Raw genomic sequence first — 24,731 nt, forward strand, 5'->3', positions numbered from 1 at the left:
GAAGTGAGTCAGTTGGCCTTAAAATTTGGAAACCAAACTGGTTCCCACAGATTTCAGCTTTGTTGAATCAGCGTTACTAGAGGAAATCTGTTCTATCAGAAGATTTTCTGTCTGATCTTGTGAACAGAACAGTGAAAACAGCACATATTACAGGAGCAGATTTTGAAAAGGTCATCGACTAAATGTTCATTTTCTACCTTAGCATATTGAGGACTGAGAGAATATTTCAAGAGCAGAATGATGCCCAAGTGCTCAATTAACTTTGGAAAGTTGCATTTATTTCTTTCCTCTAAATGTCCTGGCCTGAATGTCTGCTACTGATGCTGCTTACCCCAGACTGCCTTTTGGAAAATTCTCCCACGTATGGTTTATACAAGTTATACCAAATTTTAAAGATTTAAAAGTTCCCTCTTACTTTTTTCCTGTAGCACTTTAAAGCATTTGAATTACAATAGTTTAGGAAAATCATTTTATCCTTATTTATATGTATGCAATAGACTAAAATCAACACCTTCAAATACTTTCTGATTTTTCCAGAGGCATGTCTGACACTTTACATTAGAAAATGTAGAGTTTCTGCAGTGGAATCACAGTCACAAAGGTAAAAAAAAAAAAAAAAAAAAAAAAGCAACAACAACAACAAAAAAATATATATTTTTTTATCTAAATATATAAATATGTATATATATTGATATTTTAAAAACACACTATGAATAAACAAGTAGAGTTCACTTTAAAGTGAAGTTAGAAATATTGACATTTTAAAATTTCAAAATGGACAACAGTTGTTTCTTAAACAAATTGATACAACAGAAAACAGGAACACTGTTTTCTCTGAAAGGAAAAAAAAAAAAAAAAAAGGAAAGAAAGTGGTCTGTTTTATTTGTGCTCTAATTGGCCTACATGCCTCCCAGCACAAACAGATATGCAGGGAAGGAGAATTAGAAATAAAAGCATCCAGCAACGTGTTTTTTGACAGCTGTATTTTATCGTAACATAACATGAGTAAATACAAATAAAATAAATATCGCTAGCACTAGCAAAGAACAAAGAAACAAAAAGTGGAAAACAAGAGTGGCAAGATATCACTCATACTTCCTCTGTGTCCCCTGTGTGTCCTAAGGCAGGTAGCACCCATGTATTGTGCTGCTGGCCATCACAATTCCTTGGCTATTTAATCTAATACCAAGAGGAAATCAGTAATAAAAGAACTCAAACACTAAAATGGCAAGCAATATGATTCTATTTTCCCTAATGCATGACACAGTTTACACTCATCTCTTCATCTTTCTGTATGCAGTTATTGATAACAAATTAATGGGATGTGACACAGAAACGATTTTTTGCCATTCTATATCGACCATTCTCTGCTATCTCAAAAGCAGTAAGTCATATGTAAACTTTGTTGTAACAGGACAAGATTAACATTTAATATTAACACAATAAATTATGCTAATTGCAAAAAATATATAACTTTCATTTTAATTAATTAATTAAAATGAAAAACTTAAAACCTTGAATCTCAGTTTAGATACTTAAGTAGTTACTAAAACTGTAGTTTTTGTGACAGGAGAGTTCCAAATGCTAGAAAAATACATTGTCTGGTACAGATAGCTTTCTAATGGCAGGACTCAAAACCAGTAGTAGTTGCTGGAAGTCTTTTTGCTGACTCTAAGCATTTTGAATAAAGCCTTTAGTTACTTCGCTTTTGTTCCTTACCTTTATAAGAGTGCTGTATCATATCCTACAAAGCACTTCCAGAGCTCTCCCAGTCAGGCAAGAGCAGGGTATCAGGCAGACACTTGTAGCTGCTTGCTGTAGATGTGGATTTTTTTTTCAGTTGCTTTACAAACAATGAAAACAATATTTGTTAATGTTTAATTTGCTTTGTATTGTACTGTCTGGGCTCTCATGAGTCAAAATACCCCAAGTATGTGAAGAGTTACATTTTGAGCCATAGCATGTCATGTTTCAGGAAAAGAGAGTGAGCAAAGTGGTATCAAAGCTGAACAGTCATAAGTGGTAAACACATGAAGTATTGGCTATTCTGGATGTAGGATAGAGGGAAGAGGAGCATAAACTTTGCAAATTCCTTGAAATAGATTTAGAAAATCATTCAGGAGCAGTTCTTTATGAAATCTCTCAAATGAAGTAATGTTCTGTCTTCTACACATAGTCACAAGCACACTTATCAAGGTCTGAATAAAGGACGCTCTTGTAGCCAGTATGGTAGCACCAATGTGAATGTAGTACAAAAATCTTGTGCTCTGCATTACTTTCAGTGCTATGTATGCTGATATATTTTTTTTTCTAAACTGATAAAAGGAAAAAAAAAGAAAAAAAGCAGTTTATAATGAAACCACAGTATAATTCCATCCTCTTTATCAAAATTAAATAGCAATCTATGTCTGATATAATGCATGGCAGAAATTGTACAAGCAATGAGTCTAGAACAGGCTAGTCATAAACAAAGAGAAGAAGAGAAGTACCTCTTGCTGGTTTGCTCTTTAGGGAATGGCAGGGTGCACAAATGTTTTTTTTTCATATATCTTTTCTGTTCATTTTTGTATTTTTTTTTTCCCCTGAGTTTTTCTGTAGATCTGAATACCTAGCCTATTCAGTAGCCTATTCAAGAGCTCATAGGCCTTAATGTCACTAATGGTTCTACCTGGTGTTTATAACAAATATTGTTTACAAAAATAATATTTTCCTTATGATGGCTTGTAAATAGCAAATTTCTTCTCAGTAGACAAATATGTTGTATGCTGGCACTATTTATCATCCTTGACTCTATAAAAGCTGAGGTTGCTGCATGTTTTTCAAAAAATTGTTAGTCCTTAACAGCTACATTTTTCTTTTCTGAAACTAAAATTGATATTTTAGGACATTGGTTTTGGCATGCAAAAACACCATTTTGAGAACAATTTAGATACTAATTTAGGGAACATTAATTTAAATGTTGGCCCTCTACAAGAATTCATGTAGTAGCCCTCTTCAAATCAAGCTTTTTCATTTGTGTGTAGGTACCTGTGCACGTGCCTTTTTGAAGTGCCCATATGGTGTGAGAAGCTTCACAGCCTGGAAAAGATACAAAAAGATACAAGGTGAGTACCCTACAAGGACCACCATCCTTTTTAAGTAGAGCTGTTCTGAGTACTCTGATTATAAAGAAATGACTGGCAAATGCCTTTTGAGTACTATGCTGATGAAAAGGTGGGTGAATGCTATTGATTGCTTTTATAGCTTTTGAAACAGTAGTATTTGATGGTATTGTACATGTAGTGTTGCAACATTCACAGGCTTCAGATTGACTAAGACAGAGCTCAATGACTTTGTTCAGTATAAATAACCACCTTTTGAATTTTAGCATGCCTGTAGAGATGTTTGTATAACCCTAACACTTAAAATTGGGAACTAGCAGATACAGAAGTAGCTTCTGATGTGAGATACGGATTACAGTCATATGGATATGAATTATAAATAGTTTTACTTCTCATCTTATTTTGAGACATTATAATGAGACATTAAAATAGTCTCATCTTTGTAAACTAGATAGTTTACAAATAGGAAAAACAAAATTGAAAATTATCTGAGCTGGCTGCTTACAATTGTAGTGGTAACCTGCTAATAATTAAAGACACTGATCTCTCTGATAACAGCAACAAGATCCATAGAGTTCTGTTAGGTGAGGTTCAGGCTGGGTGTTAGGGAAATGTTCTTCACCAAGAGGGTGGTTGGGCACTGGAACAGGCTCCCGAGGGAAGTGGTTACGGCACCAAGCCTGATGGAGTTCAAGAAGGGTTTTGACATTGTTCTCAGATATATGGCTTGATTTTTAGATGGTCCTGTGGGAAGCCAGCAGTTGGACTCAAAGATCCTTGTGGGTCCCATCCAATTCAGAATATTCTATGATTCTATGAAAGCCTCATCTAGCCAGGATGGAAATGAAATCCTCATTGAACCTAGGGAAAAAAAGCTTTGTGTAGGAGTCTTAATTCTGAATCTTTTATGTTGAAATATAATTTCATATGCAGCACTTTATAAACTTCCATTGTAATTGTATTTATTTAAAAAATGTTCTAGGCTATTGATTTTGGTAACCTTTCTCTGAAAAGTTAAAATGTGGTTTTGTTAGATGGTAATTTTATATTTGTTTTTCTAAATACATAAATAAATAGTGTATTTCAATTTCTGTTTAGAAAAAATAACTTACACCATAAAGAAATCATCAAAATTAAATCATTATATTATCAAAAACCACCAAGGGATTTAGAAACATTGCATTGCATGTGTGACATAATCTTGTGTCGACTGTTAATGAGTTCTTTAACAGAGCTCTTTTTAGCTTAAGCTGGTGCTTGCTGTTTTAATTTTTTATTTTTATTTTTAACATATATTATCCCCTGAAATAAGTGAGAATTTCTGTAAGATGCAAAAGAATAAGTACTCAGGTGAAAAAAATAATGTTCCTGTGTTTGCCACTATCTAAAGAATGAATCAATTTATTTTATTAGTGCTACCCAAAATCTCAAGAAAGAGAAAATTGAGTATCACTTTACTCACATTCCTAAAACCAGCTTTCCTATTTGCCATAACATTGGCACGCTCACCAGTCACCACAAGCTCACAGAACAAGCCTAGCAGATGCCTGCATAGGGAATTCAGAAAAGTATGTTAATTACTGCATTTTTTTTTCCAATAAGTCTATATGAATTTATTTCTAGATATAACACTTTCCCCAAATTTCAGTGGATTTTATACAGCTGAAAAATATTTAATAAATTTAGAAATTTCATATTTGAAATCTGAAAACTGTAGTAACCTACTTTAAGTGTTAGCTCTTCTCAGTTCCATCAGCATGTTATTTATTCTTAAGGTCTTAACAAGAATAAGTTTTCATTTATGACAAAAGTTTAATGCAGTCCCTTTTTTTAAGATCTTTATTATCAGACTATGAAAGGAACAGAAAACCAAAATTAGTTTGCTTTTCTTGGAATGTGAAAGAAGTTGCAGAATTTTGAATCTAGATATAATCACTGGTCAAAATCCTAACCCCATTTACTGATTCTGTTTTAATGTTACAGTAGGTTTAGAGATACTTCTCACAACAAAGCTGATATAGCAGCTCCTGCCTTAGGAATAGCGTGTTTTTGTGCTTTGATAAATAAAAAAATAAAAGGAAGTAAGTGTTCAAATATGTCTCTGAGTGGGGGGTAAGGAGTGCTATTCATACTTTGTTATCAGTCATCTTCTGTGCTGTGCATTATTACAAAAGTGGTAGAGAAGGTAATTTGTCTTAGACTGAATTTCTAGTATTTTCATTTTATTTTCATATATTCCATGAAATATAGGTAACCCAGAGGCAGACTGTTATGATATGAACATGGTGGTGGAGTTCCTATGTTAAAGAAACATAATTTAAGTTTTTAGATGAAGTGTATTTTCACCAGAAATTTGTCCCTCTGGCCCAAGTACTCCACCAATTATGAGCAGTAGTCCCATTACATCAAATTCATTCTCAACCGTTTCAGAGCTGTAAAGAAATGGTGTCAAATATCTTTTATTTGCAACCTTTCCATCTCTACAGGTTTCAGAATAAAAACTGTGCTCTGTTATTCAAACGTTGTAGACAATGTGCATTACAAGTGAAAAGCAGGCAAATACTTTAATGAGATCTTTCTATTGTTTTAATGAGGTATGCAAGTCAGTCAGCTATACCACATATACAGAGCAAAACTTTTGGAATGTGTATAGCCCTAAATTGTTCAACTATCCCAATAACGATAGTTGATGTAGCAGTTCCACAGCCATGTTACTTCCAATACTGGTAGTGCCTCACGAAGGACTGCAGCTTTGATTTTTTCTTTTGTGAAACACAACCAGAATGTTAGCACAAAAACTTATATGTGACAAAAAGGAATGTCATGTTACGGTTAAGAAGGTAAAACTGATATCTAAATTCCAACGGAAACCTCCAAGAACAAATAGTTATCAAGCTGCTGATGTTATACGGGACCACAATTGCTTCATCATATCAACACTAATCAGTTCAACACTTTATGACATTGTTTATCGACACTTTATGAGGCAAAGAGGCTTCAGAAAGAGATTCAGAGTTTTGCCATCATCTCAAATGTCAGGAAAGGGGGAATTAGAGAAATTCTTCAGCCTCTCTGGACAGCCTGGAATCCGGCCAAGTGCCATGTCTAAAAGCTGTTTATATAGATGCTAACCTCCTAAAATTGCTCATTAATGCCTGCATTTATGAGATGTTTGCCATTTTCACATGGAACGTGCAAAAAGTCCTGTTAGTGCTGCCTCGTTTTCAGGCCCAGAACTGCTCTGCTTTGAAAAGCTAGGCCCATCAATAGTCCAGAAGTTGGCCTGAGTGGGATGACTATCACTTGAGAAACTCTATCTAATATGTGTTTTCCACACAGGATGGACACACCAGAAGTAGCCACACAATCCTTGACTGATGCAGCACTGCTGGTACAGTCCTGCTAGGTGTGACTGGGGGGGGGTTCATGATACGGTTTCAGGTCAGCACTGTAATATCTCCTTGGTTAGAAGGAATCCAGCAACCACTGATTATGGAGCAGGAACATTATTGTTCTTTTTAAATAAAAGAGAAGAAAAAAATGAGTGTAGACCTTCAATAAGCTCTGGGCAGAAATCAAAATGGGCAGAAGCATCTTGCTTTAGTTAGATGCAGGCATGGGTTCATAATTTCCCATTGGCTTGCTCTTGATTGCTTTCTCCTCACCAGCTGGGCCATTAGGATTATCCTCAGCAGGTGGCTAATTTCTTTTCATGCTGTCTATAGGAAGCCAGGTGGGCCTTTGTGTTTTCTGGATTAGGAGCAACTGACATGCTCTTGGTTTCATATCTGTGAGCAGTGCTTCAAAGGTATAATTCTGCAGAAGGTAGAAGGTGTTTTTGAAAAGGGAATCTGAAGAGGTTGGTGAAATAAATGCAAAGCAACCATTTGAATAACATGTGATGCTGCACATCTTTTAAAGACCTGTGGAGAACACCAGTGTTGAGGTTATCAGTCTGCTGCTTCCACCCGCTGAGAATGTCTTTAAATTCCAGTGACAAAAAGTGAAATAGATACTGCAGCTTCTCTAAAGCTAGCACTTATTTGAAAAATAAGAAGAAAAAAAAAGAAAAAAAAAAAAGAGAGAGAGAGAATTATGAGATAGCTAATGTCTCATGTTCTGCATACTGTGTGATCAGACAGGTGTTTTGTGCAGAATCCTCAAGAAATGTCTGCATCAATATAAACAGGAAGGAGTTTCCAGTTCATGAATCACTAGATTGTCAGTGATCCATTACAATTTGTCACAGACATCATGGAGCAAAACTGAAGTACTGCCCTGAATTTTATACCCCTGTGACTGGAAAAAAAATTGAAAATCCCAGGGATTTGTAATTTGGGTGACTCTAGATGTAATCATCCATGGCAATCTTATTATCTACCATTATTGCTGTGAACATTTTGGACACTTTTTCTTATTGGACTTTGCAACTGGATTTAGTGATTAACCCTGTAACATTTTCCTAATAACTACTGTCTCCTGTCAGGGACAAAATATGATAGTTTTGAATATCAAGCAATTGCCTTATTCGTGGAGTAAATATAGCATAATGTCACTATACAGAAAGATTTACGAGTTAATCCCTGTATAGTTATAGATAAAGTAGCCGTTAGGCTGCTATACACACTGCATATAGTGTCTACTATATCCACACTGTATATAGTAGGTATAGTAGAGAGTTGGGCATTACTTTATTAGTGACAGTATGAGTCAGGGGACACTTATGTGCCATGCACCTCTCATCATGCTCATGCAAAAATTCCATGAACACTCAGTAGATATTGGTGGTAAAAGTTGAGATAGCCAACATAATTACATATCCTTACTCCCTGTAGCTCACAAGAGCAGAAGACTAGCTGAATGCCCATGTGTGCCATAGAAAACAGCATTCTTCAACAGTGCTGAATATTGATGTAGAAAGAGCAGGTATTTTTCTATCTTGGTAGTTGTTCACTTGCCTGAGAATTTTATCAGCGGCAGAATTATTTGAACAAGTTTTGAGGCAGTTATACTTGACTTTCATTTATTGTTAAATATGTGGCTATTTTAAAGTTCTTTTTGGTTTAGTATTCTTTTATTCCCTTCCAAAAGCCTCTAGCTTCAGTCTGGTGTTAGTAATTTGGTAAACTTCCCCTTACTTTAATGATAACATTTTTGTAATCATTTTGTATGGGTTGTTAGTACTATGAGCTAAATATATATGCTGCTTTCAAATGAGGTCTAATTCCTGAATAAATTGTATATAGTGAATTTCAGTGCTGATCTTGGACCTTATTTGCTTTGGTGTAGTAGAATTTTTCTTTTGACTGTTCCAGCTGTCACCACTTTGCAGGCATCGTTCAACGCAGACAGTGTGAGCAAAAGCTATTTCTATCATTTTTGCAGAAAATATTTTTGACTTTGTGAAATTCTAAAATTTCATTTAATTACTTTGAAAGCTAAGATTTAGCATAGTGAACATCAGGCAATCTGTAGTACTTAATCTACCAGCTCAGCAGAACACCAAATTAATTCAAATTTGAAAAGGACTCTCCATCTGTAGCAAAAGCATGTTCTCAATTACATATTGAATTAAATAAGAGATAGGAATATTTCTGAAAGCTTGAAATTTATGGTTTCATTAGACTGAAAAATTAAACCTAAAAATGTGTGAAAATCCACATTAATCATTTAGTTTTAGCACATAAATGCAAATGGCTTGGAACCTAGTTTCATTTCAGACTGTAAGTAGTAATTACCCACTGATACCTCATGAGCTTCATTAGAACCCTGCTTTTAATAAAAGTGGGGAACACTAGGGATCTGCACAAATAAGAGGATTATGGTATTTAATCAGCACGAAGTGGTAATGATAAAACTTCATTAGATAGCATTTCCAAACATGAAATCAAGAAAGATGATATAAGTGGGTTAAAAGTTCATTTTAAAGTTTTTTATTTGATGAATTTTCTTTTCTTCTGTTCATGAACTCTTTGATTTGTATGAATTAGTTTTGATTCTTGAAACAATTATATTCAATAGTTAGTAGATGGACAATTCTTTCTGCCAAACTGTTCTTATACAATGACAGTCTAGAATTATTTTTAATTTTCATTAGAATTTTAGTATTAATTGTCCACAATTTGGAATATTTAATGACTGCTTTCATCAAAAATGGTTTTGGTCCATTGCTGACCTATGGATTGTCCATAAGATGTAAGTTCATGTACAACCAAATATACATGAGAATATTCAGCATAAAGATCCAGAAATATCTTTCTTTGTACAGCCTTATGAATGGTAGTCAAACTATATACAGAATTTCATATAACAAAAGAGTAGCAAATATAATTTATGGAAGGATTGGATTGGAGATGGATTGGAGAAGGATTGGAGATTGGAGATGGATTTTTCTTAATCTTTGATTACCATCCTAAGAGTTAGCTGGGCAAATATAACTTTTAACATCTGGATTTTAATTTCCCTTTTTCATATGTTCAAGAAAAGATATAAAACTTCAGATGAAACATTTATCCTATAATATCATATTGATTTTGTTGTTGTTTAGCATGTATTCATATTATTGTAGTGTATATGTGAGAACATTATGGGAGGAAAACACAATGATACAAATACCCACAGAACATCATAATTTACCTTACAGATTTAATCTGCTATTGAAAGCCCAAATAGAAGAAAATATTTCTCAAATGTAATGACTTAAATAGAGTAGTAGAGTACTGATACACTTATACAGGGGAATTCTATCTTCTTTGAAGTGTGTGCTTCTAACTTATTCGATTCAGCTATTTCATGTGGTTGCTGCAACTTCTAGACAATGATTCTCTCTTACTATATGTCCGTATTTAAAATAATAACAAAGAAAGGTAATGTTTTAATTATTTTTCACATTGGTTTCACATTTTTCTCATTGGTTCTCATATTTTAGATTTTATTTCAATATAGGAATAACAACTATTAATCTGGGAGGAAATATTGGTGTATGGCGGTGGAAAAAAGTAATACAGAAGTCTCCCTTTATAAACATTTTACATTGATTTGTATCAGTTTATACATTTGATAATATCAAATGCACTATTCAGAATATCATGATCTACTGTGAGTTTTTACTTAACGTGTCATTAAGGTAGAACAAATGTACATTTGGTATTCCTAAAAGTCATCAAAGCATTAACCCTTTATTTTTCATTCTTTGTTTTATGCTCTCATCATGTTTTTATAATTTCTCTTTTCATTTATAATCTAAAATTTTAATAGTGTCTCATTCCATTGCTTTGACTCTTGGCCTTACCTCATCTTGTGATATCCTTACCACTGCAGCTTGTGACCCTGTGAAGTGTATACGTAGACCAAGTACTACCTTTCTAGATTCCTCTTCCTATTCATACACAGTTCAAATACTGAACACTAAATATTCAGTTATTTTTAGCTAGTCATGAAGAACTCGCTGTACAAATTGGAAGGTTAACTAAAAACGGTGCTTAAACAGTTTCGGTTTCTATGCCCAACTGCGTAAATAGCCTACATAAGATGCACTTCAGAAGATGCATGTGACTTTTGCACTTCTGCAGTTGCATTTTGGATTGCCCCAGATATCCAGTCATATGACATTCATCCTACTCATCTCTGTATGAGATTGATACTTAAGGAATGAGTTAGAAGAAAAAGATTTTGATATGACTTCTTTCAAGCACAGAAGCTTTATAATTCAAGATTCCTACATAATAATGAAAGTCAAACATGACTCTTGGGGATTATTTTTTTTTTTCCTGGTTGGGTAGCTGGAATTTTGTATGATTTCATATAATTTTCTCATTAAAAGCCATAATAATGAGTCATTCTGTCATTGCATCCAATATGTAATCTAGATGTTTGCATCATTGCTGTAAACAGCAATGATGTTTATAACTCCAGTGATTTTTAAGTTCTGCATTGATTCCTCTTTTGTACCAAGATTTTAACTGGTTTTGGTGTTCTGAAATTCCTGTTTTTTCTCTTACATAGCATAAGAATACTTTGACTGTTGATCTTAATCAATGTAATCAATTTCAAACTTACTACTTCACCCAGCACTCATTGCACCATGCAGGTACAGCCTTAACAAAGCATTAGTGCTGCTGTTTTTTCTCATTAAATTTTCCTAAAGGACATCTTAGAACCCATATATTTTCTACATCACTGTTGGTGCTTCATTACAATAAAAAAGCACCTTTACTCTGCTATAGTTTTTCTTTCTAACTCACTCTGTAGGGGTTCTTGTCAACATTTTTTTTTCCCAAAAAACATCAGATACCTTTCTGTCCTATTAAATTTATGCACTAATTTCTCAGAATGATGTTAAATGTAGCTATCAAATTCTTCATACCTGGGACTGAAAAAAAATCATATTAAGGTCAAACATGCTTAGATCTGTGTTGTCTCATCCAATGACCTCAGAGCGTAAGATATTTAAATATAATACAATAGCAAATAGATATCAGAACTTCTGGAACAAGGAGAGTGCATGCATATAATTTTTCAAATGTTTCAATCATTTATAAAATCTCCAAGTTCAGATGATATATATATATATATATATATGTACATATATAAATATGTTGGTCTCAAATTAATTTTGGTTACCTTGAAACCTTATCTGATTTAATCAAATGCTTGCAACAAGCAGCCCTTACACTGATAGGAAGTTGGAAAGTCTCATTCTGGCACAAAATGATTCCCATGTCTTTATTTTTGTGATATTACTTGGGGTTGTAGAAGAATTCAAGAACATTTATTGCAGCAGGGGTTTGTAGGGCTGTCCCTGAAATTTCAACTTGTCCATCATAAGAATTTTTGCTGCCTAAGAAGCAGTGCCTCCAGGCTGCTCAAACAAGTACAGCTGTTTCATTTTCCAGCCATATGTCTAGACTGAAATATAAAAATAATATATCACTTACAGTATCTGTGACAGTTAGTACCACAGGTACTAATGATAGATGTCAGAGGTGTTAATGATAGATGGTTATATACAATAAAATCAGAGCTTAACATCTTTCGCTTTATTTATAAATGACTAAGTCAAAACCTTTACTGTTGGCAATCATGTAATAAAATTTATTATTTTCTTTTGGCAATGACTACTCTTGTCACATTTGAAGTGTGAATATTCAGAACATACATATATAATACATAGGACTGACCCTTGAGCACTGTAAAAACAAAAAATCTAAATTCTTTTAGTAATTCCCAACAAATAAATCATTAAAAATAAAATACAAATACTTCTTTATCTAGTGGCACAGTTGAGCGTTATGTAGAATGAACACAGCTAATCTTCTACAGTCTATAGATGCAGCTACTAGCTATTCTCGAACTCACAGTCTTTCTGAGTTTGAAATAAGTTTTGTTGGTTTAGATGCAGCTCAGATGGTTGAAAATGTTAGTTCATAGCTTCTCCCAGTATGTCATCACCTCTAAGAGTTATCACCACTTCTGTTTGTCAACCTAAGCACACTCAGTCATCACCAACCTGCTACTGTAAAATTATCTGGCTTAGAAAAAAAACTGCTATTATCTTATGCTAATGTGGAGTGCCAATACCTAGGTTAAGCAAACAGACATTATAGGAAGAATCTGAATAGATATTAATAGGAAGGAAAGGGTGATGTGGAGCAAAGAACAGTATTGGCTTTACCTAGGACAGTTATAGCCAAAAAATGCATGTCAGACATCTTATGACCCCAAAGACATTCTTATATTCTAATATTCTCTGTATTTAACTGCAGTAATGTTAGCTGGACCATGAGATGCCAGGTTAATAAAATAATCCATGATTTTGCATAAGCTTAATTCTATTATTCTTTATTCACATGAAATTTGGTGTTTAAAAAAAAAAAAAAAAAAAAAAGTTATTTGAATTTGTTCAGTTTGAATGGCCAACATATCTGATCAACATGATATAGCTGTTTTGGATGATTACTGGAGAATACCAGAGATGGAGGATGTATATGCACAAATTTGATGCTTGAAGTTAGTAATACTTCATACATGATTTTAGACAGGAATTGAAATGGAAATGAGTTTTCTTATACCACAGAAGTAATATAAATCTGTTGAAGCTCTGGGCTATTCTCTCGTAGATATTTGTCTCTTTAACGATAAATTTCCAGAGTTGAGAAACTGTACCAAATTTATACTATTTTTATAGTGTGAATCCATTTTTTTTGGAGCTCATTTAACCCTATCAATTTAACTGATGTTACAAGTGCAGTAATATCTTGCAGTGGTATAAGCACACTGATGATTGAGTCCCACGTGAGTACTGATGAAGTGGAAGAGTAGTAGGAGTTTAAATCAAAGAAGATTTAAACCTTTAATTCTCCTGAATTACCAATTTCACTTAAAAGAATTTTAGTCCAGATTGGAAGTCATTTTGGAAAAATCTAATTCTATATGCTGAAACAGTTAAAATTTCAACCAGTCTAATATTACCAGTTTTTTATCACAAATTAATTCAGTACAATATCATTGGTTTTTATTCCACTATGTGTGGCAATTGAATTCTAACAGCTGCACAAAGTGTTTAAGCAGTACCTTAAGGTGAAAACTCTTGTAACTAATTGTTTCCAGAACCACCCTTAACATAATAAATATGTAAATATTGGATAGTTTTTCAATATGTCTGCCTTTATTTGATAATACCAAAAATAATAAGGTAAATTACCGATCAGCTTAAATATACATTAATAGAAAACAAGCAAGTTATGCTTTCATTTGGAAAAGGCATTGCAATTAAAAACAGGCAGCTGTTGCAGAAACCTTAAGGTTTAATAGGGAGAGTTATAAATCATGATTTATAGCAAATGAATGCAATTTCTTGAAATGGATCAAGCTTGAATTAAACCTGCTCCAAAAATGTACTTTATAAGGTTTTTTATCTAGCTCTATATGATCCGCAAAATGTCACTTGAATGGTAGCCAGGGATGTAATTTGTACTTCCCATGAGAAAACAGAAACAAAGTTAAAGCTAAAGAGAGTATAAAGCACATTGCACATTCCAGTCATCAATTCTTTCTCGTAACATCTCTACAAAGTCCCTTTTTACTGCAGTTATTTTTTTAATACCAGCATTGGACATTTCATGGTATCTCTGGGGTCTTTGAACTTCATGGGATCATATATCTAAGGAGCAGTTTTCTACCACAGACTAGTAAAAGAATTGGGAGCAGCATTATTTCAGAGATGATTTTCAGAGTGGGAATGTATGTGAAGGTATAGAGAAATGTTTATGGGGAGGAAAGCATTCAGCTTTTCTGTGTAGGTCTAAATTGGCAGTCACAGGTGTAGGAGAGTTTTGGATAGTTAACTATTTTGTAACGTGACTGCAGCTATGAATACATTAATTTTCCATATGCACAAATTATGTGAGGATTATATGACAGATCATCAATATATGAACTTGCCCCATAGCAAATGAAATTTCAATTGTCAATGAAATAACCTGGGACAGTCTTGGACAATAACATTCTAACTTCTTTGTGAAACCGTAGAACTGTAACTCCTGAGAGGTTTTAACCTCTCCATGCATTCAGCATCCTGTCAAATGGCAGCTTCAGTTCTGGAGGGCCCAAGATATGAAGTGTTCAACACCTCCATGTTCTGCCTCCTTGCTAGAATGAGAAGGATATTCAGTAGTTCTGCAGAGTTAGATTTTTTTATGTAAGCTGGACATGATGGCCACCAGCAGAAGAGACAGAGATGGTACCTGGAGTTTCTCAGTTACTGGTGGCTTCATGCAAGGTAAGCTATTGCTCAGGAAACTAAGTTACACAAGCAAGAATATATCCATGTTATTGGCCACTGTAGCTTTAATCAAAGCCACAATGTATTTAATTTTCAGTGCTGGTTGTCTCTGTCAAAATCTGAACAGGGTTACTGTGGGATATATCTCTATGCTGATAGCCATGCAGTGTTGCCACTGGTGTTCCAGACAGGAGTGCAAGGCAGATGGGTGCTGTCATTTTCTCAGAGCTATTAGCAATTCATGAATTGAGAACACACAGAAAATAACCCTAAATATGTTAAGAAATGGAAATGATTAGAAAACAGGAAATGATTAAAACCACCAACAACAAAACACCCAACCAGAGATAAAAAACAGGGACCATCTTTTGAGTAACATGCTCACTTTCTCAATCCACTTTAATAGCCTATTAAGGCCTGTAAATCAACAACACAGTAGGAGAGAGAGACACACTTTTTAAAATTTAGTTACACTTGATTTGAACTGTAGTATACCATAAAATAGATAAATCCAGAAATGTTACAGGTTTAATCCTCATTATCTGAGTTGCAAAATGATAAACATGGAAAGATGCTTTGTAACTACTAAATAATTTTAGGAAACTGAAACATTCTGATTATCTATAGAAAAGGGTGTTTTGTTGACTGATCAAATGAAAATTTGAGACTTGAGAAATGATTGTCAGTTCCAAGTTTGAATGAATGCATATATTCTATATATAGAAAAGAGAAATAGCTCAATGTTTGTTTTACTTCTGAATAAAACATTGAAATCATGCTTTGCATGAGTTTGTGCCATGTGTTTTGACTTTCTTGCAGTTTGAGGGAAAAACAACCCAATCTACTGCTAATTAAAATAAATATTTAATTACTAATCTGGATAACAGGGACACACATGCACTCATTCTTAAAAAAACCCTTCCTCCTCCTCCTACCCTTTTCACAAGCTCAAATTCCCAGGCTTACTTTTCTGCCACTTCCCCAGCTGGTTGCAGGGATTTGGGGATTATGGTCAGTACATAGTGGTTTCTCTCTACTGCTCCTTCCTCTTCACATTTTCTGCTCCAGCCTTGAGTCTCCAAAAGCTGCAGGGGACATCTACTCTAACATGGAGCTGGAGCCTGAGCTCCTTCTTCTCCTGTGGCCTTGATGTTTCCTCTGCTGTTTCTTGCTCTTCTTGTTCCCTCCTCTTCTCCTTCTGGCATTTTATGCCCTTTCTTAAATGTGTCTTCGCGGAGGTATCACCAGCTTCACTGATGGGCTCAATTGTGCCCTGTGGTGGACCCCTTGCAGAGCTGATGGGACCAGGCTGTGTCCAGCATGGGGGCAGACCTGGCCTCCTCCCACAGAGGCCACCCCTGCGGTTGCCCCAGCTACCACAGTCTTACCACCTGCACTCAAAAACACATGTATCATGAAAAAAGCTCTGAAAATTTTTGATTTTAGTCTATGTTACAATTGGAAAATTTTGTAAAGTTTTAAATGTATGGAAAATCCAGTTCCCTTTCAAATTTTTTGCCTCTTTCTGGCATACACAGTGGGTGATCACTTGCTCTGTATTGAATGTGAAAATCTGAAACTGCAAAACCTGGATTGGTTAAAAACCAAATGACATAACTAAAAATATAGCCATGTGGCTGAGCCTTTGTTTTCAAAAAACATCATCTCTTCAATTCCTTAGCACTGCTATAATTCACTGTCATCTTCCCTCTCCCCACCAAAGTCATTCTGAAATCTAATTGATTAAGAAAGCGTGCATCACCTCTGGAAAACTTAACCTTAAAGCTTCTAATTTTCAATAGCTGAGTTGCAATTAACCAATTACTTTTATTGTTTAGTGCTCAGACTTTAACAGCCTTTAAAAATGCTGCTATAAACATCAGTTGTTTATGATCCTGCAATTGTAAGACACAATGCTATTTGCATCTTGGCAGGTATTTCATCTCTGGTGGCTGAGAAATACATCATATATCTCTGCTTGAAAGCTCTTCAGCAGTATTCCATATTTCCTGTCATTAGCAGGGCAGCTGCAGGTCCAATCACATCCATTTTGGCACAGGAGTCTGTTCTTCTATAGCTCACCTTTGCAGCAGCTGTTAAAGAAAAAATTCCTTGGATTTTAGTCAGCACACTAAATATTCTGTAAAGATTAATAATCACTCAGACTGGCATGCCAGAGGAGAAACAAAAAGGCTGTATTTGACCTTTTCCAACAGGAACTTCCAACATCATATTGTTACAAGATTTGTTTACTTACACTTTTAAAGTGAAAATCTACAAAATGTTCTGCTACAATCTTGATTTTTTTTTTTTTTTAAAGGCTAGCAGCAAATACATGTTCAGATTCTGCCCAAAGTAAAAGGTACTCCATGCAGAGACTGTAAAGGAAACAAATGTGCAGAAAAAAGCAGAGAGGAAAGCTAATGCAAGCATGAAGTAAGAAGTGTATTGTATGTGCTGGATATGGTAAAGACTGGACAAAGCAAATTAAAGACCTTCACTAGGACTAGCATACTCGTTAAGGAAATACAAAACTGTCAACAAGAAGAGAAAAAGTCATGAAATGTCAGGAGCAGAATAGCTACAAAATGAAATGGAATGTTTTCCTTGGCATAAAAGCTTCATAAACTCCACGAAATTCTTCCAATCAAGTTCTAAAAGAACAAGAACAAAGCCTGAGGGAGAAAATGTCAATGCTAATAGACAGTCAAATGGAAAACAGTCCTATTGGGCAGAAAGAAAAATAAATGTATCCAAAGTAACATCCAAGCACAGACTGACCTGAGAGAATGACCTGGTATATGAGTCTTCAAATTTAGAGATAACAATTGCTTTTTTGAATAGGAACACAGGGTATATTTGATTTTTTTGAAAGGTTTTATGCATGATAATATAGACAGTCCAAAAAAAAAGAAAAGGGGGGGGGGGGGGGGCATAGAGAAAAACTCCTCTGGAATCTAGTCTTTTCTAAAATCTATGTAATTAAGTTTGTAGCATGAGATTATAACTATCATAAGGACAACTGCAAAAGGTACTAACCAGTGATGTATTGTTTCTGGTTTTAATTCATGAAATGGAGTTACTAATTGACTAACTAATTCCTATTCCTATTTCCTTTTCAAATACATAAGAACTATAAACAGTGGGGTCAGAGACTGAGGAACAGTTCACAGTCTAGGTAAATCTGCACTGAAGTTGCATGAAAAGAAAACAAAGTATGTACTATTGACAATGAAGACATCCTGAGTAAGAATCAGTGATTGAATTTCTGGGCAAATGCTTCTCTGTGCTGTGACAGAACAGGTGGGCTGTGCATCCAACCCTAGGTATGCTTGTAACACAGGTGTTTTTATGGCTGTAAATTCAGTGCAGTGAACAGTAGCATCTATAGATGTACAGAGGAGAAACACCACCCTTTTCTGTGCACCTGAATTTCCCCGAAGATGTAATTATTTTTAATTCGCCCCAGAGAAAGTCTTTGTATAAACTAACATAGGTTCCAGTGTCAGGCATCATTCATACAGAAGTAACAGTGAGAAAATAGCATAGCAATATAACTTTACATAGAATGTTTTCATTATTCTCTGGGAATCTGAGGGTGTTTGTTTGTTTGTTTTGTTATGTTGTTTACTTAAACTTACGTTTAAGTAAAAAACTTATGTAAACTTAAGTAAAAAACTTATGTTTAAGTAAAACTTATGTTTAAAAAAAATTATGTTTAAGTAAACATGTTGTTTTGTATATGTTTTTTGTTTATTTATTTATTTATTTACTTATTTACTTATTTTTTCCCAATATATATGGCCTATTTTGTGAATCCAAACTTTAGATGGCACAGAGACGTTGGGTTACTTGGTTCAGGGAAAATGATAGTTCCTTCAGGCCTAAATAGTTGTTCATCTTCAGGAAGCAGAGTAAATTGTTATGAAAATTTATATGGTGTGTGGTAATGTATCAAAATGGCCAAACAAAAATTTTTGTGAGTTGTTCTGTACAGTGGACTTAGGTGTTTAATGCTTTTCGAAGTCTTTTTCTAGTGTCAGAAAAAGAAGCATTTCTCTCTCCTGTGGTTAGACACCTTAGTCCTTCTTTTGCAACTGAGTTCAGTCCATTAATACAGAAGACATCTTGAGCTCAAGCACCTGGAGATCATGAATCTAACTTTCCAGCTTCCTTTGCCTAAAGCAGATTCTCACCTTCATCCTTTTTCAGAGACTCTTCTTGTATTTTGAGGGGTAAGTGCCCTCATTATCACATTCTAACCTTTTTTTTTTTTTTAAACTTTGTATAAAATCACAATCTATTAATATAAACTACTAACCATTTATGATTCATAGACCTATGAATAGTTTTGGGGGTTTTCCATAAGTATGCTAGTGTATAGAATAGAGGGAAAGAAAAAAGGTGTAGGTAATTTTATTTTATTTTATTTTATTTTATTTTATTTTATTTTATTTTATTTTATTTTATTTTATTTTATTTTATTTTATTTTATTTTATTTTATTTTATTTTATTTTATTCTGGTAGAAGAGATGTCATTTCAGTAGAAATGGAAGATTCCTATCAAAAAGGAAAGAAAACAGCTCAGATTGAAGAGAGTAAGTCTAATGTTACTGCCACAGAAACAATGGCAGTAACACAAGCCTCCAGGCTTGATGTCTACTATGAGTTTAGCACTATGTCTGCATCAATATCCAAACAATATATTATTTGTCTCTGGCCTTGGATGTTAAAGTAGGTTGGGGATATTACAAGGTAAGGGAAAGGAAAGGGAAGGGAAGGGAAGGGAAGGGAAGGGAAGGGAAGGGAAGGGAAGGGAAGGGAAGGGAAGGGAAGGGAAGGGAAGGGAAGGGAAGGGAAGGGAAGGGAAGGGAAGGGAAGGGAAGGGAAGGGAAGGGAAGGGAAGGGAAGGGAAGGGAAGGGAAGGGAAGGGAAGGGAAGGGAAGGGAAGGGAAGGGAAGGGAAGGGAAGGGAAGGGAAGGGAAGGGAAGGGAAGGGAAGGGGAAAGACAGAGGTGGGGAGAGAAAGTAAGATCCAAGAATTACTGCATCATTATAATTGTTGAGATAGGTAATATATAATATAGGTAATAGCAACAGGACCCTAGGGAATGGCATGGAGCTGGGGCAGGGGAGGGTCAAACTGGGAAAGGTAGGGAAAGGTTCTTCACCAAGAGGGTGGTTTAGCATTGGAACAGGCTCACCAGGGACATGGTCACAGCACCAAGCTTGATGGAGTTCAAGAAGCATCGGGACAATGCTCTTAGACATACATGTATAGTTTGATTGTTAGGTAGGTCTGTATGGAGCTGGGTGTTGGAATTGAAAGTCAGTGTGGCTCCCATCCAACATGGGATATTCTGTTATGTTCTGGTAGTGGGTTTTCCAATTCCTTTTCCCAGACTTCCTGTCTATAACCTTAACAAAAGGGTTGAGGCAGCTTGGATGGGATTGTGAACTCCACAAGATGAAAAAATACTTTAAATAAAAAGCAAACAAACAAACAAAAAAGAAACCACAACTCATTCTCCCCACTCCCAACCCTCTGCAAGCTTTGTATGTGTAAAATACAGATGACAAATAGCAACATCAGAACAGAAGGAGCAAGTGGTCTTCCTGTTCATTTCCCCTGCCTTTGAAGAATCCAGTGCCCAAAGACTTATTCTCCATCAGTGTAGTTCCACTGAATTCAAAAACAAAATTTATATTTGTGTTTATGCAGCGTACAGCCCTTCAGGCTTTTCATCCATGAACAGATGCAGCAAAGTGAAAGCATCCAGAACCATAGAGGTACTGCTCTCCATGGTGGTGGATTTCCATGGCATTTTTCATTCCATCTCTCTAGATTTTATTTCCACTGAAATTATGAGGTAATGTAAAGGGTGCTTTTAAGGCTTCTTATTCAGTGTGAGATTAATGGGAACATTCAGCCTTGAGATTAACAGAGTATACACCTACAGATGAGGTAAAGTTTGAGCTCTGAAGATCTTGTTCAGTAGAAGGGAGGAATGTTAGCTGCTGCTCCACTAATTAATGCTTAAATTACCCTTGGGTAGTAGGTAGTAGGTAGCATATCTTTACAATCTGGTAGCTCTAAATTTCGCACCTAATTGTTGCAGTGGGAGTTAGAACATAGGTTGAAGACATAATGAAATTACCACAGGGAGGAATAGACTAATGAACTGAAGTCCAGCAAAAAGTTATAGCTACACTGATGTCATCTTGAAAATCTGTAAATAACAACTTTGAAAACCATTGAGGGCACTAGACAATGGATTTTATGTGTATATAAGCATGAAATGTAGATTGGGAGGAATAATTGAGTTTGCTATATTGTTAAGTATGTACTTGGAAAAAAATCACTTGGTCATCATGCACACCTTTTTCATCTTATTTGCATTTTTAATGCAGAAAACCACAGAATATCTCCTCAATCATACTGAATTGGTTTGTGTCAAATAGTGTATATACAACTTTGTAAGTTTTAATTCTTCATCAAAAAGTTGAGAGAAAAAAAATAATATTCCTCTAGTTGCTTTTGGTATTTGGAATTTCAAAGTCAAACTTTCCCAGTTTTATGAAGAACTCTGAATTCTTCTTTTATTGAGTGGTAATTGTAAAACAGCTTATTAATGAAGTGGCCTATCTTAAATATAATTATCTTCAGTTAATAAAATACAGATGAGTGAATCCAGTGCTTTAGCAAATTTAGCAGAAAACTGCTCTCTGCAGGTGTCTTCTTCAAGGTCTTTTAATAGTTTTATTGTTATTATTAAGTTCCTGTTCTGTGGAAATATCATATGAATATCATCTATGATCCTTTGCTTGCTGTGTGTGTTTGACAAAATGCCCCTTGACCTTCGAAAAGGTAGCCACAGCATTTACTTGTTACATAAACTAAAATGCAATTGATGTGACTATACCTATATAACCTTTGAAAACCTCATCTTCCTAGGTACTGTGGACTTTTTCATGGATTATAGCTATATAAGCTGCATCAACTATATCAATATCACCTATATCAAAGTTTAAGCTTTATCCAAAACCTGGATGTTATCCAATCAGTGAATCATTCTAATAGTGGGTTCACTAGTCACCTGTGCCAGCACCTCAGTACTCACCATCACAGTTCTTTCATAATATCCTATCCTTTTTGCTGCAGATTTGCTGCTCCATTACTTCTTGTCCAACAACAACATTTCCTGCATTACAACACTGTAATGCAGGAAATAAGTTACTTTTTCCTTGTTCCACAGCCTTTTTCGTAATTAAAATTATCCTCGTGACCTGATTCATTTTTTTTCTTTCTTTTTATTTATTTATTTATTTATTTATAAAGGTTAAAAAGCTGTCCAGTCTTGTCTCTTATATTCTGTTGCCTAGACCTCTGACCACCTGCTGATATCCTCTAAGCTGTATCCAGTTAATTCACTTTCCTGGACCACAGTTACCAAGCCTGCATTATTTGTATGAGGGCTGTAGCCTTGATAACTACAGCAGGGAACAGGTGTTCAGCCTTTGATGCTCTATAATTCTCAGATTCCTTTCTGCAGGTCTACTAACTAGGCATTTTTTTTTCCATCCTGTCTCCCCTGTCCTATATGTATGTGGCTATTGTTAGCTAGCACCAATTCTCACTTTGTTATCAGTATATTGTCCTGAAATTTAGGTGCTGTCCCTCTCACCTTGGTGCAAATACACTTAACATCCTCTGCTCCACCATCCATATAAATTAATGAAGTGAGTGAATAGAGCCTAACTCAGTACAGGTTTCTGCATGTCCCCCCAAACACTCTTTCACTATGTTAAATGCTCTCTGACTATAGTTATCCAACTAGTTTCGCATCCAGCAGTTAAATCAACCTCAGCTTCCCATCTTTTTATGAGAGTATTTTATAATATTGTAGTATATGATATGTATTGCTTCTGCAGAATGTTTGCAAATAACTTGCTGGAATATTTACGTCATGGTTTTCTCAGAACTAAGCACAAGCTGGCTATATTTCTTTAGTTTCCTTATGCTCATTTTTTCCCGCCCATTAACACTTTACTTACTATATTCACTAATAATACATTAACATTTTCTAACAATAATTTATTATTTTCCCATTTTTTTTGTCCTTCACTCCTCCTTGATGATTTTGCAAAAAGATTTTTCAGCATGTCCTTTAAGTATCTCAGGAAGAAGTTCAACAAGTCACAAAGTTTTGGAAATACGTAACTCTAAACTTTTCAGTTCCTGATACCTTACCACTTTTTTGTTGTTACTATTAATTAATATTAGGTAGCTACATGCTTGCAAATTATTGTTTTAATGAAGGCTCATGAAAGACACGACACATTTCAGCTTTCTCAGCATTCACTAAAATATATTAATACTTTTCTCCACTTGTTACCAAATTCACACTTTCCCTGATCTTTTTCTATGTATGAAGGTATTTTTTTGACTCCTGTATATCACAGGATTTTACATTTCAATCAGTTATTGTATTTTGCCAACAACTGATAGCACTAGATTGAGGCCATTTTCCAAAAGAACAGTTACTGGGTATAATGTAAAGATATTAAGAACTGGATAATGATAACTTTCCTTGGTAATTAATTACAGTTCTGAAGCACATAAAACATGGTTAATAATTTTTACTTTTTTTTTTTTTTTTTTTTTTTCTGACTCTGGTGATTAATCCTCTCTTTCGTATGTTCCCTTTGCTAGATTAACTGCCAGTTTTTTCTTTAGGTGAATACTTAGAAACTATGATCAAGTCATTCTTCAAACTGCATCTCAGAAATCAGACAGAATTCTCCCAGCAAAGATCTATCCCCCGCTATACATTTTAAACCCAGTTTTTATTCACTGCTTCCCATCCAGGCATGGCAGAAAAAAGATTATTAAATCAGTTCTATTATGGTGGTTAAAGGATGATCAAGGTTGTGAAATATGAGTGTAAGGGTTAAAAGTGTGTTGATGGGCTAAGGTGTAAGATTCAGAGACAAGTGGTACTAAAAATGTGACAGGACAAGGTAAGAGTGGAATACGGCAATGCTAATCCTCTGCTGGGACTAAATAAAGAATATAGAGAAAATCACAGCTTTTATTTATTTATTTTTTGTCCCTGCTGTTTATTTATTTGACTACTTGGTCACCCTGAACTTTTTGGCTGTGTAGGTAACACCTGTTCAAAAACTTTAGATTTCATTAACATTCTGAAAATCTGAAGATTTACAAAATAACTGTTTTCTTCCTTTCAGATCATTTTCAGAAGGTGAGTAAGCCTGCCTGATCACTTTGTTTTGACACATATCCCTCACATGTCATCCTAATTTTCTGTTTTTGTGGTTGAATTAATAAAGATATAGTAATGTTTGGCAAGCATCTAAAAAAATCATAAGCCAAGACTAAAATATAAATTCTTCCACATGAGAAATGTGTTGATTCTATTGTTATTTTAAAGGGATTGCTTTAATTACTTCCTAAAACATTCTTTGTAATATATACATGTAGGAATTATGTACAGAACATATGATGACAATTTGGATTTCATGTACATTTAGAAAAAATAAAAAAAGATAGGAGACTCTAATCCAGGACTAGAAAAGTACATATTAAGAAAGTAATGAAAATAACCAATAATTATTTTTCATTCTTTTTATTTAACAGTTTTATGGCTTATTTACATTGTGGTGATAATTCAAACTGTCCGTATTTGAATTAACATCTGAAGTGACCTTAGGTGCAATGCAAGTGATTGTATTGAGAAGCGCGGTGACCAGGATGGGCAAACAGAGTGTGGCACATCAGAAGGGAGTGGCGTGTCAATTGGCGCGGTAGTTCATGCAGGCAGGGCAAG

The 24,731-nt window shown here is 34.8% G+C and overlaps 1 long non-coding RNA gene across 1 annotated transcript in view; it reads left to right on the forward strand.

Annotated features, from left to right (window-relative positions):
• LOC311436008 overlaps positions 1-17,333 on the forward strand; it is a 31,820-nt gene extending 14,487 nt beyond the window's left edge. Inside the window, exons 5-6 of the long non-coding RNA XR_014692534.1 lie at positions 3,024-3,104; positions 17,204-17,333. This is a non-coding gene — a long non-coding RNA (uncharacterized lncRNA). The remainder of the gene's footprint in view (positions 1-3,023; positions 3,105-17,203) is intronic.
• The last annotated feature ends 7,398 nt before the right edge of the window (positions 17,334-24,731 follow it).

Source organism: Aythya ferina, assembly GCF_964211825.1.
Source record: "Aythya ferina genome assembly, chromosome: 4".
Taxonomy (NCBI): Eukaryota; Metazoa; Chordata; class Aves; order Anseriformes; family Anatidae; genus Aythya; species Aythya ferina.